Source organism: Lactuca saligna, chromosome 5 (genome assembly GCF_052625555.1).
Source record: "Lactuca saligna cultivar CGN05327 chromosome 5, ASM5262555v1, whole genome shotgun sequence".
NCBI classification, from domain to species: Eukaryota; Viridiplantae; Streptophyta; class Magnoliopsida; order Asterales; family Asteraceae; genus Lactuca; species Lactuca saligna.
Window position 1 is genome coordinate 312217346 of NC_136421.1, and position 17526 is coordinate 312234871.

The window sequence follows — 17526 nt, forward strand, 5'->3', positions numbered from 1 at the left end:
TGATTTTTTAAACATAATAATTATATTTTTGTGGGTTGAAAACCATATGTACTCACTAAGTTTCCCAACCTGACCCACTCAGTTTATTGATATCACATGTGTTGATATGAAGTCACATTACATTGAGAGATTAAAGAGATGTAGATCACTAGTGTAAATAAAATGTAAGTTCCGTTTATGCTTATGTTTCTGTATTGACGATGACATCCCAAACGTTTTAAAATGAATAAAATATGTTTCTTCGAAAATGTTTTGATAACGTATTTAGCGTATTTTTCTGGGAACAAATTCCGCAACATTTTTATGAAAAGAAGTACTCTGATTTTTACAAAGCATAAACAAAATCGGTCTTTTCTGGCCGTGAAAATATGGATGTCACATGAAGTTTAAGAACACTATAATGCATAAATGATACAAAACGATTTCGTAGGGTGAGTTTGAGTATCTAAACTTATATAGCTTGTAGATTATATTCACTGTTATATATATATATATATATATATATATATATATATATATATATATATATATATATATATATATATATATATATTTAAATGAGAACCACAAAAAAATTAAGAACCATTAAGAACCATTTTTTTTATATATATATATATATATATATATATATATATATATATATATATATATATATATATTTAAATGAGAACCACAAAAAAATTAAGAACCATTAAGAACCATTTTTATTCAGAGTATTTTTGTCCATTTCAAAATCACCTTTAGAAAAATGAACCCACTTAATTTTAATCATTCATTTTATCTCTCATATTTCAAGATCTGTTCATCTTTTCTAAAAGCTCCAAGACCACAACCACCACTAGAGATCAAGACCACCATCGGAGATCGCCACCACCACCAGAGACCACTGTCTCCTTCGTTGCACCAAATCTGAAGTCCTCCTGCTCTACATTTTCCGCTTCTTCTCTTTTTGTCAAACACCTCCATCAGACACCGTTGTATCACCATCGCTGCTTTAGATTTGCTCTGGCAAGGATCCACTAAAAACTGTTGGATTTTGACTTAGATCTGGAATCTATTAGCTTACTCAGATCTGGTTGACTTCCACTCTTCGCCTCTAGATCTAAGTTTAAACTACTGTCTTTGTCTCAACCGACTACATATCGTCTCTAGCCACTGACCGTCACCACCTCTGAAGTCAACAAATCCCTGTATTTTAACTTAGATTTGATCTGTTTTGGTTTGTGATGCTCATGGATCAGAAGCTAATGTAAACGACACTCTTAGATCTACTTTACTACCACTGATAACCTTGATCCTCATCATGCATATTAAAAATCTCAGATGTGATGTTTAATACAAAATTCACTTTTGCAAAACTGAAAAAGATATAAAGGACGACAGGCATGCTTGCTTCTTTTGTAGGTACTTTTCTACACACATTTGAATTACTTATTTGAATTGGTTAAAGTATAGTTTAATTATAGATATAATAGATAGTCAATGTATTAGTTTCAAAAATAGATATGCATAAATATAATTTACCTGTTGGAGTTATACTGGACTTATACATGTACTTTTTGTATTCACACTTTAATTACTCATTTTATAGTTATTGCACCCTAGTTTTAATTAAATAGGTCGAATATATATAAATATAATAAAGGAAATATATTAACATACAATGCACTGGATCTATGTTTATATAATGCAAGTATATTATATATACTTATATATGAAGTAACTTTGTTAGTGATAATTATATGTATACGTTACTTTGTGTGTGTATATATATATATATATATATATATATATATATATATATATATATATTATATGAGGATGTGTATTATTTAAAAGTTGTAATTAAAACCAAAGTTGAGATTATGTGTTAAAAATATATGAAGTATATATAATATGGTTGGCTCATTCTCTCTATTTTTTGTCCACTCACCGGAAAAAAATAAAGCAACTTCAAAGCTCGTGTATTGCAAGAGAAGGATGTTTCATGTTGGTTAATTAGTGCTTTTGCTAGTAAAAAACCAAGTCAATAGCTTGTATTTTAGAGAGAGAAAGGTAATTTTTAATTTACTGCTTTCTTTTCTTTAATTTTCTATCATTGTTAACATGAATTAAGTAATAGTCTACTACTGTGTTACTATGTATTAGGTACTAGCTTACTATTAGCTTTATACATGTTTTTGTTTTTATCACTCAACCTAGGACCCTTAAAATATAAAGAAGGAAATGTAACTCTTTTGATAATACTCTATATTTTTTTTTTATAATAAGATAAAAAATTAAGATACATAGTTTATTAAATAATTATCAAAGCATAGAATTATATTTTACAAAGTCGTCATTTATAAAGAACAATACATATAATTATGTACTACTTTTGCTTCTTATATTCTTTTAGTTTTATTTTTGTTTTATTGTTTGTTTCGTTAAGAATTTAACTATTTTTAATGTTCAAATTTTGAACTATTAATTATACATATTTTGAGTTTGATTTTTCAAGAATATATATAAAAAAGCCTTGCCCCGCCTTTGATCCACTACGTGATAAAAATAGTTTTATTTTGATCGTTTTTTTCTTTTGCTAAAGTGTGAATTTTTAATATTCAAATCTCTAATCTGTTGTTTGCTTTTGTGAATCTTAGTTTTATCTGCTATTACGTTGTGAATCTAAGTTTATTTTCTTCTTTTTTTATAATATTTGCTTAAAATACTAAGTTGTGAATCAACTGTTATTAAGTTGTGAATCCAAGTTTGTTTTCTTAGTTGCTATTATTTGTATAAAATTGTTATTCATAATTTATGTTATATGTATTTTATGTTGTGAATTGAGTTTAGAAAGTGTGTTAAAGTTAGTTTTAACAATGAATGAGTAAATTAATATCTTTTTAAGTTCTGAATACTATGAATGAGAGCCCTAAACTATTTTATTAAACTTTGAATGAGAATCTTGAATTACTATATTAAAATGTGAATTTGTGTGGTGCATATAAGGTATTTGAAGAAATGCTTCAACAAAATCAATTATATTTTTAAGCTTCAAATATCATGAATGAGAGACCTAACCTAATTTATTAAATTGTGAATTAAAGTCTAGAAGTGTAGGTTTTAAGTTGAAAATGTGATTGTGAATGTATAATTTTTGTATTAAACTTTGAATTTACTATATTAAGTTATGAATTTTGTGTATTAAATTATGATGTGACTGTATTAAGTAGTGAAATGACTGTATTAAATTGTGAATTGACTGTATTAAACTATATTTTTTTGTATTAATTCTTTGTTTGCTAAAGTATGTAAAATTTAATCTAATTATAAATAAAGTAAGCAAAATTTAAATTGTGAATATCTGTTTAATTAAACTGTGAAAGAAGCACCAGTGTATATATCTGAAGGTATATATGTAATTTTAAATTGAGAATATAGGTGTGAGTGTATATTTTTTTTATGCATTAAACTGTGAATTTTTTATATTTAATTGTGAAGTTTGTGTACTGAACTGTAAATTGATTGTATTAAATTGTGAAATGATTGTATTAAGCTGTGAAATAATTGTATTAAGCTATGAATTTTTAGTGATTTTTTTATTAAAATATGAATGAATTATGTATGAATGTTTGTATTAATTTTTCTTGAAAATATATATAATTTTTTTGTTGTATAATATGTAAGAATGTATTAGTTTTTTAAATTAGTTTGCATTAAAGTTTAAATAAGATAATTAATTAGTTTATTAGTTGATGGTTGTAAAGTTTAGGTTTTGACTTTTTTGAATATGTGAATTAGTGTATAATGAATTGTATTATGCTATGAATTTTACGTATTAAACTAATAAAGAATTGTGTTAAGTTGTATATTTTATATAATATTTAAGTTAGAATATGAATAAATGTATGCATGAAAATATTAAGTTTTATATTAGTGAATTAGTATGTTTATTAAACTGTGAATTTAAAATGGTGATTATGTTTTATAAACGATATATTTTTTAAAGAAATATTCCATTTAGAAAAGATAAAAGTGAATTTGTCAAGACAATTCTATTTTTTTTTTATTAAAATTTGGATATTTGGTTGCAAAAAATGAAATATTTGTGTTATAAAGTATTACCAATCAAATAAGAGCACAACATTTGATCTATTAAACTGTGAATCCAACCAAAAAAATTTCACTGAATTTATGTTAGTCCGACGGAGATCCGATGACGGTCCGACTGTGGTCCGACAACAAGTTTAACTAGTTGTAAGATAGGGAATGAAATTTTTTGATTAATACAATATAAATGTTGGATTTGTTCAAAATATCATGTATGATAACATTTAAAAAAATTGGTTCTTATGGTTTTTAACATTTTTGAGTTTTTATTTGAACCACTCCATATATATATATATATATAGAGAGAGAGAGAGAGAGAGATTCAACCACAACCACTTGAATACGAATTTGTGAATATAAAGATCATTAAAATCATAATACATATGAAGAAGTTATAGTCATCTGAAGTTGGAAGGTAAGATGCATTGCTCAAATGGGAAAAACAAGGGAATTGTAAAATCGGAACAATTTTACAATTCTATGAATCGATTTTATGATCCTACTATGGTTTTAGTTAATAAGACCGGGATTGATATTCACGTGTAGGATCGTAAAATCGTGCGATTTTACAGTTAAAAACACGATTGGACAACCTTTGGCCAAATCTACAAATCTCGGCCTAGAAGTTCTTTTATATATATATATATATATATATATATATATATATATATATATATATATATATATATATATATATATATATATATATATATAAATAATTGAGGATCACCTTCATTAGTTTTTATATTCAAAGAAAATTATGAGTTTTTAACGATAAATTTATTAATGTAAGCAATTATGAATTTTTTTATTATGATTATGAATTTTTTTATTTAATGTAATTGTACGGCAAATTTCACAACTTTTTCCCAGTTTACAAAAAAAAAAAAAATGATATTGCGTTACTCTTTGTCTCAGTTTCTTCTCAATTTGTTTCAATGTTTAGCATTCACTTGGTTACCAGATTAAAAACTGACGTGACTATCTTTGGTGACATCATATTATGGGTGTCAAAATTGAATATATATATATATATATATATATATATATATATATATATATATATATATATATATATATATATATATATAAAAGGACATTTGTGCATAATGTCATTCTAGTGAATATATTATGTACCATTATTACTTACATGATAGTACTAAACTGTATAAAAATCCTTATATTTTAGATAATTATTACAAATGTCATTATTTTTAATTTTGTTTTTTTATTTTGATATCCACCAAAAAAATACAATGTTAGCATGTCATGTCAACTCTCATCTCATTAAAATTTGTCACATTGGCTGGCAAACGACATATCAGATAAATGCTCAACAAAGAAACTAATTCATAAAAAAAACTCTTAATCGAGATAAAAAATAACAATGTTCAAATATAACTTTGTGTAATATAACTTTGTGTAAAGTTCATTACTTTCATGAGTTTGCCCTATAATTTAGTGATAATGTCTATAATGTTTATTATTAAAGAATTGGCACCGGGTCTCATTAATAATGTTGACTAAGCTTCGGCTGGACAAAACTGTTTTGGGCCTCTGGTCCGGTCCATGTGCAACTGAGCTAACAATGTAAAATAATTGCACCAAAAGTCGTATTTTTATAGCCAACTCGTTATTCAATCCCATTGTTGATAGCTATTCGCGGAGGCTAATTTATTACCATATTTAAGAAGAACAAGTATTTTGACTTATTCGCAATAATATCTTTAATAGAATGAAAGCGGCATCTGAGTTGAATTGAAAATGAAAAAAAGTAATGTAGTGGTAATTTCAATTGTGACAACATTTGAAAATGATAACTTTTTACACAACAAAATTGACAAACAATGTTCATATACTAACTTATTAGCTGATTCAGTCCCCGCTTTTATTTCGTTTTTCTATGTATCTTGAACTATGTCCAAACTACACAAATTGATGCACATAATCAACTCTATCTTTTGCTATATATTCTTAATAAAGCTCTTATTATGGTTTGTTGAACTTTTTGATGGAGCAACTTGTCCATTTTGTTTTAAATAAATGAATGAAACGTCTACTTATCTTACATACATATTCATGTGGCTCTACTTTAGTCTCTTGAAGATATTGAAAGGTTAGTGGAAGGAAAATTCACAATATTTTTTGTTCATGTGAATGTGCATGATTTGATATTTCACCATTGCTTACGAGTCACCCAAAGTCTTTTATTATAATGACTTTGTTTTTCCACAAATTAATAAATCACAATCAAACAAGAAATGTAATAGAAAGTTGATAGAAAGTGAAAGAGAGTTTATTTTAGAAGTAGTAAAAAGTATTGTAAGTCTATATCTTGACTTTGTTTTCAAGTTACATAGGTCTTCATCCCCAATTTCCCATAATGTTGAGGGGTTTGTTTGTCATCTTGATGTCATGAAATGAACGAAGTAATGACATAAGAAAGGTAATGGAATAACTCACTACATACAGTTATCAAGCTTAATAACTTCCAAGAATGAAATGATATGGATTTCCCAAATGAATTGTTCGTTCTATTTCATTAGATAAAACAAACATTTTTTTTTCCAATGATACAAACCATCCCATTCCCGCTTTGATTCTATCATAGTAAACACTAAAATGGAATGGACATTAAGAAATGTAATTATACAATGAAAATATTAGGATAAGGTTCGGTGAAATTACCAATGTGAAGCAACATACAAGTTTCATTGCAAGATGCATACGATTCATGCCGGATTTGGTGGTTTGAACAAGGATTTCTCAAATATAGTTGTTAACGACTTCATAGAATAATTAAATGAGTTAGTGAATCAAGTGGGGTTTTAGGTTTTGAAACTTTGCAGTTTTTGGGGCAAGTGCATATATATATATATATATATATATATATATATATATATATATATATATATATATATATATATATATATATATATATATATATATATATATATATATATATATATATATATATATATATACTATCTTATAAAACAAATCTCACTATTTCTAAAATAGATTGAATAAAATAATAATATTTTTTAAAAACATCCAAATCATTAAACTAATTGTACAACTAATCACTAATAAAATAATATTAAAATTTAAACAAACTTCTATAAATCTTCTCTTCCAAGGTTTTAACCAGATCTTTTTTCATCCAAATAAATACTCAACACCATATGATTTGGTCATTTCATGAATTTTCTTAATTTTTAATATGATATGTTTCCTAAAACAAACTAATTATTGAATTGAAAATAATCATTCTCCATCGAAAAGAAATTAATTGTCGAAACAAACTATTTGTCGCCCGCCGCTTTGCGCAGGTAAACGGCTAGTGTGTGTCTATATATATATATATAACTTTTTAATGTCCACTTGTGAGAAATCACCTACTAATTCCAAAGTTTTTCTAATTTGGACTTCGCAAAAATTAGTGTTACTTATAATAGATATCGTTACTAAAGAAATTTCATGCAATTTCATTTCAAAGAAAAGTTGATCAACGAAAATATGTCGAAGTCGATCAACACCTAAATAGGAAGATATGTTTAATTCGCTAAGTAGTTCCTAACAACACTCGATGGGAAGAACTTTTAAGAGGTCTATTAACTGGTCTTAACCTTTTTACTTGCGTTGGTGTATAATCATGAGGCCTGTTTAGACAGGTGGTGGACATGCATGTCTTCAACATAAATGAGAGATTGAATAGTTAACAGTGTTCAATTTTGTTTTATATTTTCTTGTGAGACAAACAGTTGCACCTTGTATCCTATTGACGTTGGTTTAAATCCAATACATACAAAAAAGAAAAATACAAAATTTTGAGGTTATATAAGATGCGGGGTATTAGGGACATGCTATGTGGTGTGTCAAGCGTTGGGGTTTATATAATTAAATATTCATAGTCCAGATGTGAATAAACGAACATCAAAAAGAACGAAAACAAGAAGAGTCAACACCGAATGAAATATCAATATATTGATATGGTGTAAAACCCACTAAATTGTCCCTCTAATGTGATTTTGATGTGTTTCCGAACCCACTACATCAAATCAATTTGCTTTAACTAAAAATAATCTAGAATTAATCATTAATATAACAAGGATCGGAGTACTCAAAACCTTTTAAAAAGTTGTGTATTTTTCATGTGTCTTAACCTATAAGGGATGTCATTTATTTATAAGAGTTTAAGAAACCCAAAGTTACTTTCCGACTAAACCAACATAATCGACAATTTGCTTGTTGTATTAAATCGTTTCCTTAAGTAACTTCTTCTTGGAAGTATGTGCAATGTCATTAACTAATTGGTGATATTTTTTATAATGGTATGGTTCTTTTGGTTGCTCTCAAGACCCAAATTAAGTAGAATAAATAAATAAGGAATTAATTTATTAATTAATTATGGTTTAATAATTAATTAGAAACTAATTGGAAAACAATTTGGGAATTAATTAACAATTTAATTAATAGAAGGGTTGAATAACAATTAATCAATAGTTGGTTAATCAGGAACATTCCATAACCCTCAAAGGAATGGTGTGGACGAAAATTCCTTTTGGATAAAGGAAATTTCGTTCTAGGGCTATCCCATCCCACATGGGCTTGGGGATAAAACCCTAGGAGGTATTCAATGCTATAAATAGGGTTTTAGGGATTGACTTGAGTTATTTGCCACATTCTTTCTCCCTCCATGTGGAAGAACTTTCTTTATAGTTCATCCCCTCCTAGTTTATATTTTTTTATTATACTCTTTTGAGTTCATTGGGTGTGAACCAAGAGAGGGATTCTGGTTTGGATCCTTATCATCCAAACAATGTGGCACGCACAAGAAGTTAAGCGCGAAGATCTCTAGCTGCAAAAGAGGTTAGTATTCTTTGTATTTTTGGATTTCATAAGGCAGAATTAATAATATGAAAACATAGATCCATAGGTTGCATGTACACTTAGGTATATCGTTTTGTAGCTTTGATTTTTCTGCTACCTAGTTTTAGAGTGTATTTGATGTCTAAAAAACCTAACAGTGGTATCAGAACCATTGGTTCATGGTTACTTTCACCCTAGATCCATGTTTCCTGAAAATTCTAGTTTGAAATTGAATGATAGAACAATAATTAAAAAATTTGTAATGGTTAAAACCTTAGTCGAAGCTCATGACATGAGAGCTATGAGCTCGCGACGTGAGATCGGCAGAATTAGGGCTTTTGGATTTTCCTTTAAGTTTCAAATATGAAGTTTTGTTAAATATGGATAAATCCGAATTTAAATTGTTTTTTAATCTGGAAAATTAATAAATATTATTTAAATAGGTTTATTTGAATTTGAATATATAATATTATTTATGATAGAGATTTATAAATTTGAAATTAACCCCTCATGTTTTATTAATTGTTACATTGCATCCTTGTAATTAATTTGAACTAATAATAAACAACTAAATTTAAAGAGTTTTAAATTTATCCCTTATATATATATATATATATATATATATATATATATATATATATATATATATATATATATATATATATATATATATATATATAGTAAGATTCATATCTATTGTATGTATAAGAGAATTACAATATGCGTCCTAGCATATTTTAAATATTGACATTGTCAGTCTTACCTCGACTAAGCTCACCCGTTCTGATGTAGGGATTTAAGGAGGTCTTTATGATTCCTAATGAGGTCGGTTTTTAATATGATTCGCGCTTACCACCCTCACCGCCCTATTGCATTTTGAGAATGGAGTTACCGAAAGGGTTTGATAGTGATAATGGTCAACTTAAAATTATTCTAAATACAAGTATAAAACAAAATCTTTATTTATTTAATTAAAAGTGAATATTATATTATCCATAAAAATTGCACATTCTCTTTATAACTTGTTGATGTAGCTCGTATGGTTAACTGACACGTCAATTTGAGAATATAGGTAGAGAGTGATATGAGACTCATGAATCTTAAGCGTAACTTGAGCTGGGGACCACACAATTTTGTATAGATGATTCACAATCTGTTCAATGATCCGCGATATCCCCATCAATGATGTTGAGATGAACATAATCTGAGATTAACATGCCATTGATAGTCAATGAATCTCAAAGATCTAGGAATTTCATAATGATTGAAATTGACAAAGAGCCTTGTCTACCTAAATAACTTTGTGGTGTGTTTACAACATCCCTTTACACATCATGAAGCCAAATATGGATCTTAGCCTTAATCTAATAATTTATTTTTGGAATGTTCCTATTTATGGTGGTTATCGTTGTGTTTTTAGGGTCTTCCAGTTGGCAAGAGTAAGGTAGTTGTTTTAGTTCTCAGGTAGGGCGGCTAGACTTCCTTCTTTGGGCTAATGCAACAACAGGTCCGAGACCTTGAGAGGCAACATGGGCATCGATCTGAAGAGGAGATTGAGACCAATTTCGGCATCTGGTATGACCTGTATGATCAACATAACCTTTTCTCATGCGAACCCCGGTGAAATCGGTTCAAACAAAGGGAACAAAGACCGGACTCACTCTGAAATCTAGGTCTCAAGGTTAATATTTGATAGTAAGAATGACTTTGACACGTTCTTGGATTTGCTACAAACAGTCGAGCGTGTTTTCGACCTACGTAACATTCCGGAGAATCTCAAGGAAAAACTGGTAGCCCTTAAACTTCATAAATATGCCTTGTTGTGGTGGGACAATATGAAGAAGAAACAAGCCCATGAAAGAAAATTACTAGTCACCACATGGAAGAAAATGAAGAAGCTCCTTAGAAAGAAGTTCCTTGCTCCTACATTCCGTCAAGACACCTTCTTAGAGTACCAAATTGTTTCCCATAAGTCATTGACAGTAGAAGAAGTGATAAGTGAATTTGACAGACTGCGTATGAGATGTGGGGTGGAAGAAGAACAACAACAAGTAATTGCTAGATTTTTTGGGGCTCTGAAACCTAAATTGCGAATGTGGTACAACTTCAGCACTATTGGTCTTTTAATGATGCGTGCTAGCTAGCACGAGGAGCACCTGAGAGTGGTGCAAGAGACGTTGAGGAGGGAGAGACTTTTCGCAAAATTCTACAAGTGCAAGTTCTTGTTGCGCGAGGTGCACTTCCTTGGACACCTCGTCAACCAGAAGGGTATACTAGTAGATCCGGCCAAGATAGAGGTTGTGATGCAGTGGGAGGTCTCGAGGTCTCCATCTGAGATTCGAAGCTTACTAGGGTTGGCAGGGTACTACAGGAGATTCATCCAGGATTTCTCCAAGATAGCAGTTCCGCTCACTCGACTGACCAGGAAGTCAGTGGTGTTTCGTTGGGGGCCTGAGCAGCAGGTAACATTTGAGACCCTCAGACATAGATTGTGTGAGGCGCCGATTCTTAACCTGCCAGTGGGAGTGGATGACTTCTTAATCTACTGTGATGCTTTGACCACAGGTATGGGAGTAGTGTTGATGCAGCGAGGGCATGCGATAGCTTATGCCTCTAGACAGTTGAAGCCTCACGAGGCTAACTATCCAATACATGAATTAGAGTTGGGGGCAGTAGTGTTTGCCCTCAAGATTTGGCAGCATTGCCTTTATGGAGTCCATTGTACCATTTATACGGATCATAAGAGTTTGGGGTACCTCATGGATCAGCCGAATCTAAACATGAGGCATCACCGATGGTTAGCCGTAGTAAAGGATTATGACTGTGAGATCCTTTATCATCCGGGCAAGGCCAACATAGTGGCCGACGCCCTGAGCTGCAAGGCGGTAGCAGCCATGATCAGGGATATATGTTCAAGGATTACAATGATTACTCCATTGTTGGAGTAGATTAGAGAGGCATAGGTTGAAGTCCTGAAGGAGGAGAGGCAGAAGTTGATGGGTTTTGGTCATAAGACATCCTATGTGCTCATACAAACCCTAATGCTTGGATCTAGGTTTCTCTATTGTACATGTAGGTTATCCAAGACTATAAACCCTAATTCTAGCATTCAAGTAATCATATTAATATGTAATTAGGTTTAAGATCATACCTTGATTGTTATGTATCAATAACAATCCCAAATCTCCTTGTAATGACTTTGGAAGGCTTAGAGTCACAAGTGTCACTCCTCTAATGGTTCACAAACACCATAAGCAAATGGAGAAGGTATAAAGAGAGAGGAGAGAGGTTAGAATTCGTCCTTAGGACTCCTTGGGAACAAGTACATGAATTCTAAGGCCTTAGGGTCTTTATATAGGTGTAGAGATAGGGTTTCAGTCATTATCCTTATCTAGTTGCTTATCCACAAAGCAACCCATAAGATAAGTCTTAAAATTCTCTTATCCTTTATCCTTTGGAAGATTTCAAGGATCCTTATCTCCTTGAATTCGTTCAACCCATATTTAGGATAACCATTACCATATTTTGTAACTATCACATAATTACAATTCAGCCCCTCTAGTTTAATTAATACACTTGATCACAAAATTAATTCTTAATTAATTATTGACCAATATTAATTAAGCAAATATGACTTCTCCTTTAATATATTATTCTTATAACATATTACTAAATCATAATAACCTTTCTCTCTTTATTTATTTCTCCAATCAAGTTGCTTTGGTGAAGGCAACCCAAAAGGACCATGCACCATCGGGTCAAGTACATACCAAAATAGTTATGGACTTAGACACTAATCCAACAGAAGTGTGAGAGGATTGTGGGGCCAGTAGCTTCCTTTGACTATGATAGTCGAGGATTGTTGACCCTTCATGGGAGAGTTTGGGTCCCGTACTGAGGCGGGGTACAGCAAGTGTTGATGGACGAGGCTCACAAGTCTCAGTTACCCATCCACCCAGGGGCGACGAAGATGTACATAGATCTTCGACCCGATTATTGGTGGCCCTGCATGAAGCGGGACGTAGCTTGGTACGTAGAGAGATGCGTGACCTGCAGGAAGGTCAAGGTGGGGCATCAGATACCCCACGTCAAGATGCAACCGTTAGACATTCCCGTGTGGAAATGGGAGGATATCACTATGGATTTCATCACTAAGCTTCCTAGGACCGCACGTGGAGTTGATTCGATTTGTGTCATAGTGGATCGGCTGACCAAGAGTGCGCATTTCATACCTATTCAGGAGAGCATATCGGCCGAGAATCTAGTCGTTATTTATGTGTGCGAGCTAGTGGCACGACATGGAGTGCTTGTATCAGTAGTATCAGATCGAGACGTACGGTTCACTTCCAGGTTTTGGAAGCAGTTACATGATAAAATGGGGACTCGTCTTCACTTCAGCACTGCTTTCCACCTTCAGATGGACGGGCAGAGCGAGAGGATGATTCAGACTCTCAAGGACATGCTCTGAGCATGCGTCCTAGACTTCGGTGGCAGTTGGGATATGTATCTTCTGTTAACGGAATTTTTGTATAACAAAAGTTACCACGCCGACATTGACCTCCCTCCCTTCGAGATGCTCTACGGGAGGAAGTGTAGGACCCTGATTTGTTGGGGAGAGGTCGGTCAGAGAGTCAGCAGGAGTACTGAGGTGGTGCTCAAGACCACAGAGTTGATCCAGCAGGTCCGTAGCAGACTACAGACTGCGCAGAGTCGACAAAAGAGTTACATCGAGAGGAGGCGTTCCAACTCGGAGTTTCAGATGGGCGATATGGTCCTCCTGAAAGTGTCACCCTGGAAGGGTGTCATCAGGTTTCGAGATAGGGGCAATTTGGGCCCCAGGTTCATTGGTCCCTTTAGGGTTTTGGCCCGGGTGGGTCGAGTTACTTATCGTATTTCTCAGTTACGGAAGTGTTTGTTGGATAAGTCAATAGTGGTACCATTGGAATATGTTCAGGTTGATAGTAGCCTGAATTATATCGAGAGACTAGTTGCGATCCTAGATCGGAAGACGAAGACCTTGAGGAGCAAGGTGGTTCAGTTGGTGAAGGTGCAGTGGCAGCACCGGAAGGGTTTAGAGTGGACGTTTTAGACCGAGGAAGAGATGAGGGAGCACTATCCGGAGTTATTTTAAGGATCAATATCAGCAGACTTTGAGGATGAAGTTTAAGATAAATGGGGGAGAATTGTAACTCCCCAATTTCTAGTATGTAATTTAAATATGGTAATTCCCTTTCTTAAGAGGTACTCGACGGGTCAGTAGCCCGACTCGTCGAGTAGAGACAGGATTTGCACGCGTTTTAGCAGGCAACTCGACACGTGTGACATCCCCATTTTCACAGCCAGAAAAGACCGATTTTGTTTATGCTTTATAAAAATCAGAGTTCTTCTTTTAATAAAAATGTTGCAGAATTTGTTCCCAGAAAAACATGATAAATACGTTATTAAAACATTATCGAAGAAACGTATTTTATTCATTTCAAAACGTTTGGGATGTCATCGTTAATACAGAAACATAAGCATAAACAGAACTTACATTTATTTACACTAGTGATCTACATCTCTTTAAATCTCTCAGTGTAATGTGACTTCGTATCAACACCTGTGATATAAATAAACTGAGTGGGTCAGGTTGGGAAACCTGGTGAGTACATAGGGTTGTCAACCCACAATAATATAATTATTATGTTTAAACAATCAAACAATCAACCCAATTACACATCTCCATTATCTTCTTTATTCTTAAGGATCTACCCTAAGAATCAACTATTTCTCATTCATTCATTCCTAAGGATCATCATGAGGAAATAACATGAAGTCCATTGTTGCCAATGACACATTGGTCAAGCGCAGCTGCTAATCTGGTCACTTAGGCGCAGCTGCCGGAATTGGGACATTTTCTATGAGGCGCTTCTGCCGGTATTGACCTTTAAACGCTACTGTCATGGTCATAAGGCTCCCTATTAGGCGCAGCTGCCGATACTGTCCTTAGAGCGCAGCTGCTAGGACGTTTACCGTAGATCTGAAACATCTACGGGTTGTGGTGCAGCTGCCAGTGCTCATCTATAGGGTACTAGGTCCACTGCTGCCAATGTATACCTATAGGGCACTAGGTCCATGCTACTAATGTTCCTCTATTTCAGCTTTTATCCCTCATCATTCATCTACCCATGTTTTACCCAACATATTTTGTAGATATAAAATACTTTATACAGTTTACATCATTTAAAACATGTATAAAAATCTTTCACCAGCATAAACAGCAAGTATTCAGACAATATGCGCACATAGCACGTAATTTATAATAAAATACTTCATATATATGTGTAAGATGAAAGGGACAATGCACTCACCTGAAAGGTGGTGACTTAGTACTCGAACAACGCTTCGATACTCTCAAAACAATTTCCTTTGATAAAACCTAGTACCAATACCACTAGGGTTTAGTCTAACGATAACCGCAACAAATTAATTAGTCTCACTATTATTATTATTATTATATAAGCGTTAATAACACTCAATATAACTCATAATAATAGCCCAAATAGTTATTTTAAGGACCTAATAACATTCCTATAATTATTTGAAAGCTATATTAAAAGTTGTGTAAGTGTAGCACACTTACATCGAGTTTTATCGAAAACCGGAACTTAATTGGAGCAGCGTTTCGAAACCGAAAGACTCCTTTTTCTCAGGACTCCAGGAGCCTCGAGGCTTCCCTCGGGAGCTAAGGGGTTTAACTAGGGCTTAGGGGGGTTTATAGCACTTAGAGAGAGAAAGTTCGTAGAGAGAGAAGTGAAAAATGGTGTGAAGAATGAAGAAATATCGGCCCCCTTTTATAGCCTTGCAAGGCCTTGGTACGTTGGGCGTACCTCGGACCTACGCTGGGCGTAATGGTTCGGATAAGAGTGCCAACAAGTTTCGTACGAGCCACGTGTTGGATGAAGACCGGAGCTACGCGGCTGCTTGTGGACCGAGGGGTGAAGTTGTACGCTGGGCGTACTGAGCTTCGGACGCTGGGCGTAGCGAGGGGCGATGCCTCACTCATCCGAGGCGGGTACTGAGTCAGCGATGGAGGGTCCATATTGCGCCACGTCATCGGATTTGCAACAGACTTCGCAATTTCGAGTTACAACTTCAAAAATTTGTAACTTTCACGTACAACCTCCGTTTTTAACGTTCTTTGTATACACGCGAAGGTGGGAACGTACTCTACAACTTTCATTTAGACTCTGTCAGCTAATTTTGACTCGATTTTAAATTTTATATTATTAACGGGCCAGGATAGGATTGGTCCGTTAAATCCTCATAACTTCTTCATCCGACATCCGTTTTCGCCCATCTTTTTCTCGTTACACTACTTTTAACGAGATCTTCGATTCTCGTTTAGGTTGTGTTGGCTAAAAACCTCTCAATCTAATATTCGAATTCCAGGTTGTATACTGCTAATCCGAAACTTCAAAAAATCATAACTTCTTCATACGAAGTCAGATTTGGGCGTTCTTTTTATCGATGTTCTTAGTTTAACATATTCTACTACTTTCGTTTAGATCGCTAAGGCTAAATCTCTCTCTATCATAAATTCACTATTTACGCTTCCAGGTATCGTACCGGTTCCGTCGCGAAACTTCGACGGGTCATAACTTCTTCGTTATAACTCGGATTTCGGCGTTCTTTATACGTACAGAAACCTTGTGACATATCCTACAACTTGGTTAAGATTATTTATTCTAAATAATCTTTTTTTGAAAAGTCATTTTCGACCCCTATTGCCTCTAAGTTGACTAGCCCGGTTCTACGGGCGTTACAACAGGTCTATATTCCAGACTCGGCGAGTCCGCTAGTCTGGATGAAGCCTTAAATCTCAGGGTTTGTACCCTATTTAAATGTCATTATAGCCTCGTATTCTAGCCTCCAGTACCTCTAGAGCATTTACCCTGTAAACCCTAGTCCTCATTGTTAAGCTTGAGTGTTTTTGTGCTAGCTTGGAAGTTTTGGAAGAGAAGAAAGGAAAGAAGATAAAGAGAAGAGAAAGGAGATCCAGAATCTAGTTTCCATTTGCTACATATTTTGGTAATAAAGTTAACACCTTTCTTATTCTTCCATTAAACCCTCTTTTATGATTATTTATTCTTTTCTTGGAACTTTATATGATTCAAACTCGAGATTTGAACTCTCCTTTGGAAGGAAACCATATATCTGGATGTTATTGAGCTCTAGGAGCTCAATATAGCTACCTTTATGAAAATATAGCCTTTTTCCAAACCCTAAGTGCTTATTGTTGAATGGCATTGTTGTTTAAGCCCCATTCTCTTGTGTATGCACGTAAAATTGGAAACTTTACGTGTAAAACCAGCCCTAGGAGCCCAGATCTATGAATTGGATGCCCTGAAATCGACTAGAATCGTTTGTATAGTAATGGCATGCATGAGACTCGACGAGTTGGTTCATGCCACCAAAACAGAGTCGACGAGTTGTTCATACAACTCGGCGAGTGACAGACTGGAAATGTTCGTATGTTGAAGGAGAACTCGACGAGTTGTTTATACAACTTGGCGAGGCGGA

General features: G+C 33.2%; 1 long non-coding RNA gene across 1 annotated transcript; it reads left to right on the forward strand.

The window, feature by feature from the left end:
• The first annotated feature begins 696 nt into the window (after positions 1-696).
• LOC145048608 (uncharacterized) lies at positions 697-3562 on the forward strand. Its single transcript, XR_013682933.1, has 2 exons — positions 697-1404; positions 1949-3562. It is a non-coding gene; the product is annotated as an uncharacterized LOC145048608 (long non-coding RNA).
• Positions 3563-17526: the final 13964 nt, after the last annotated feature.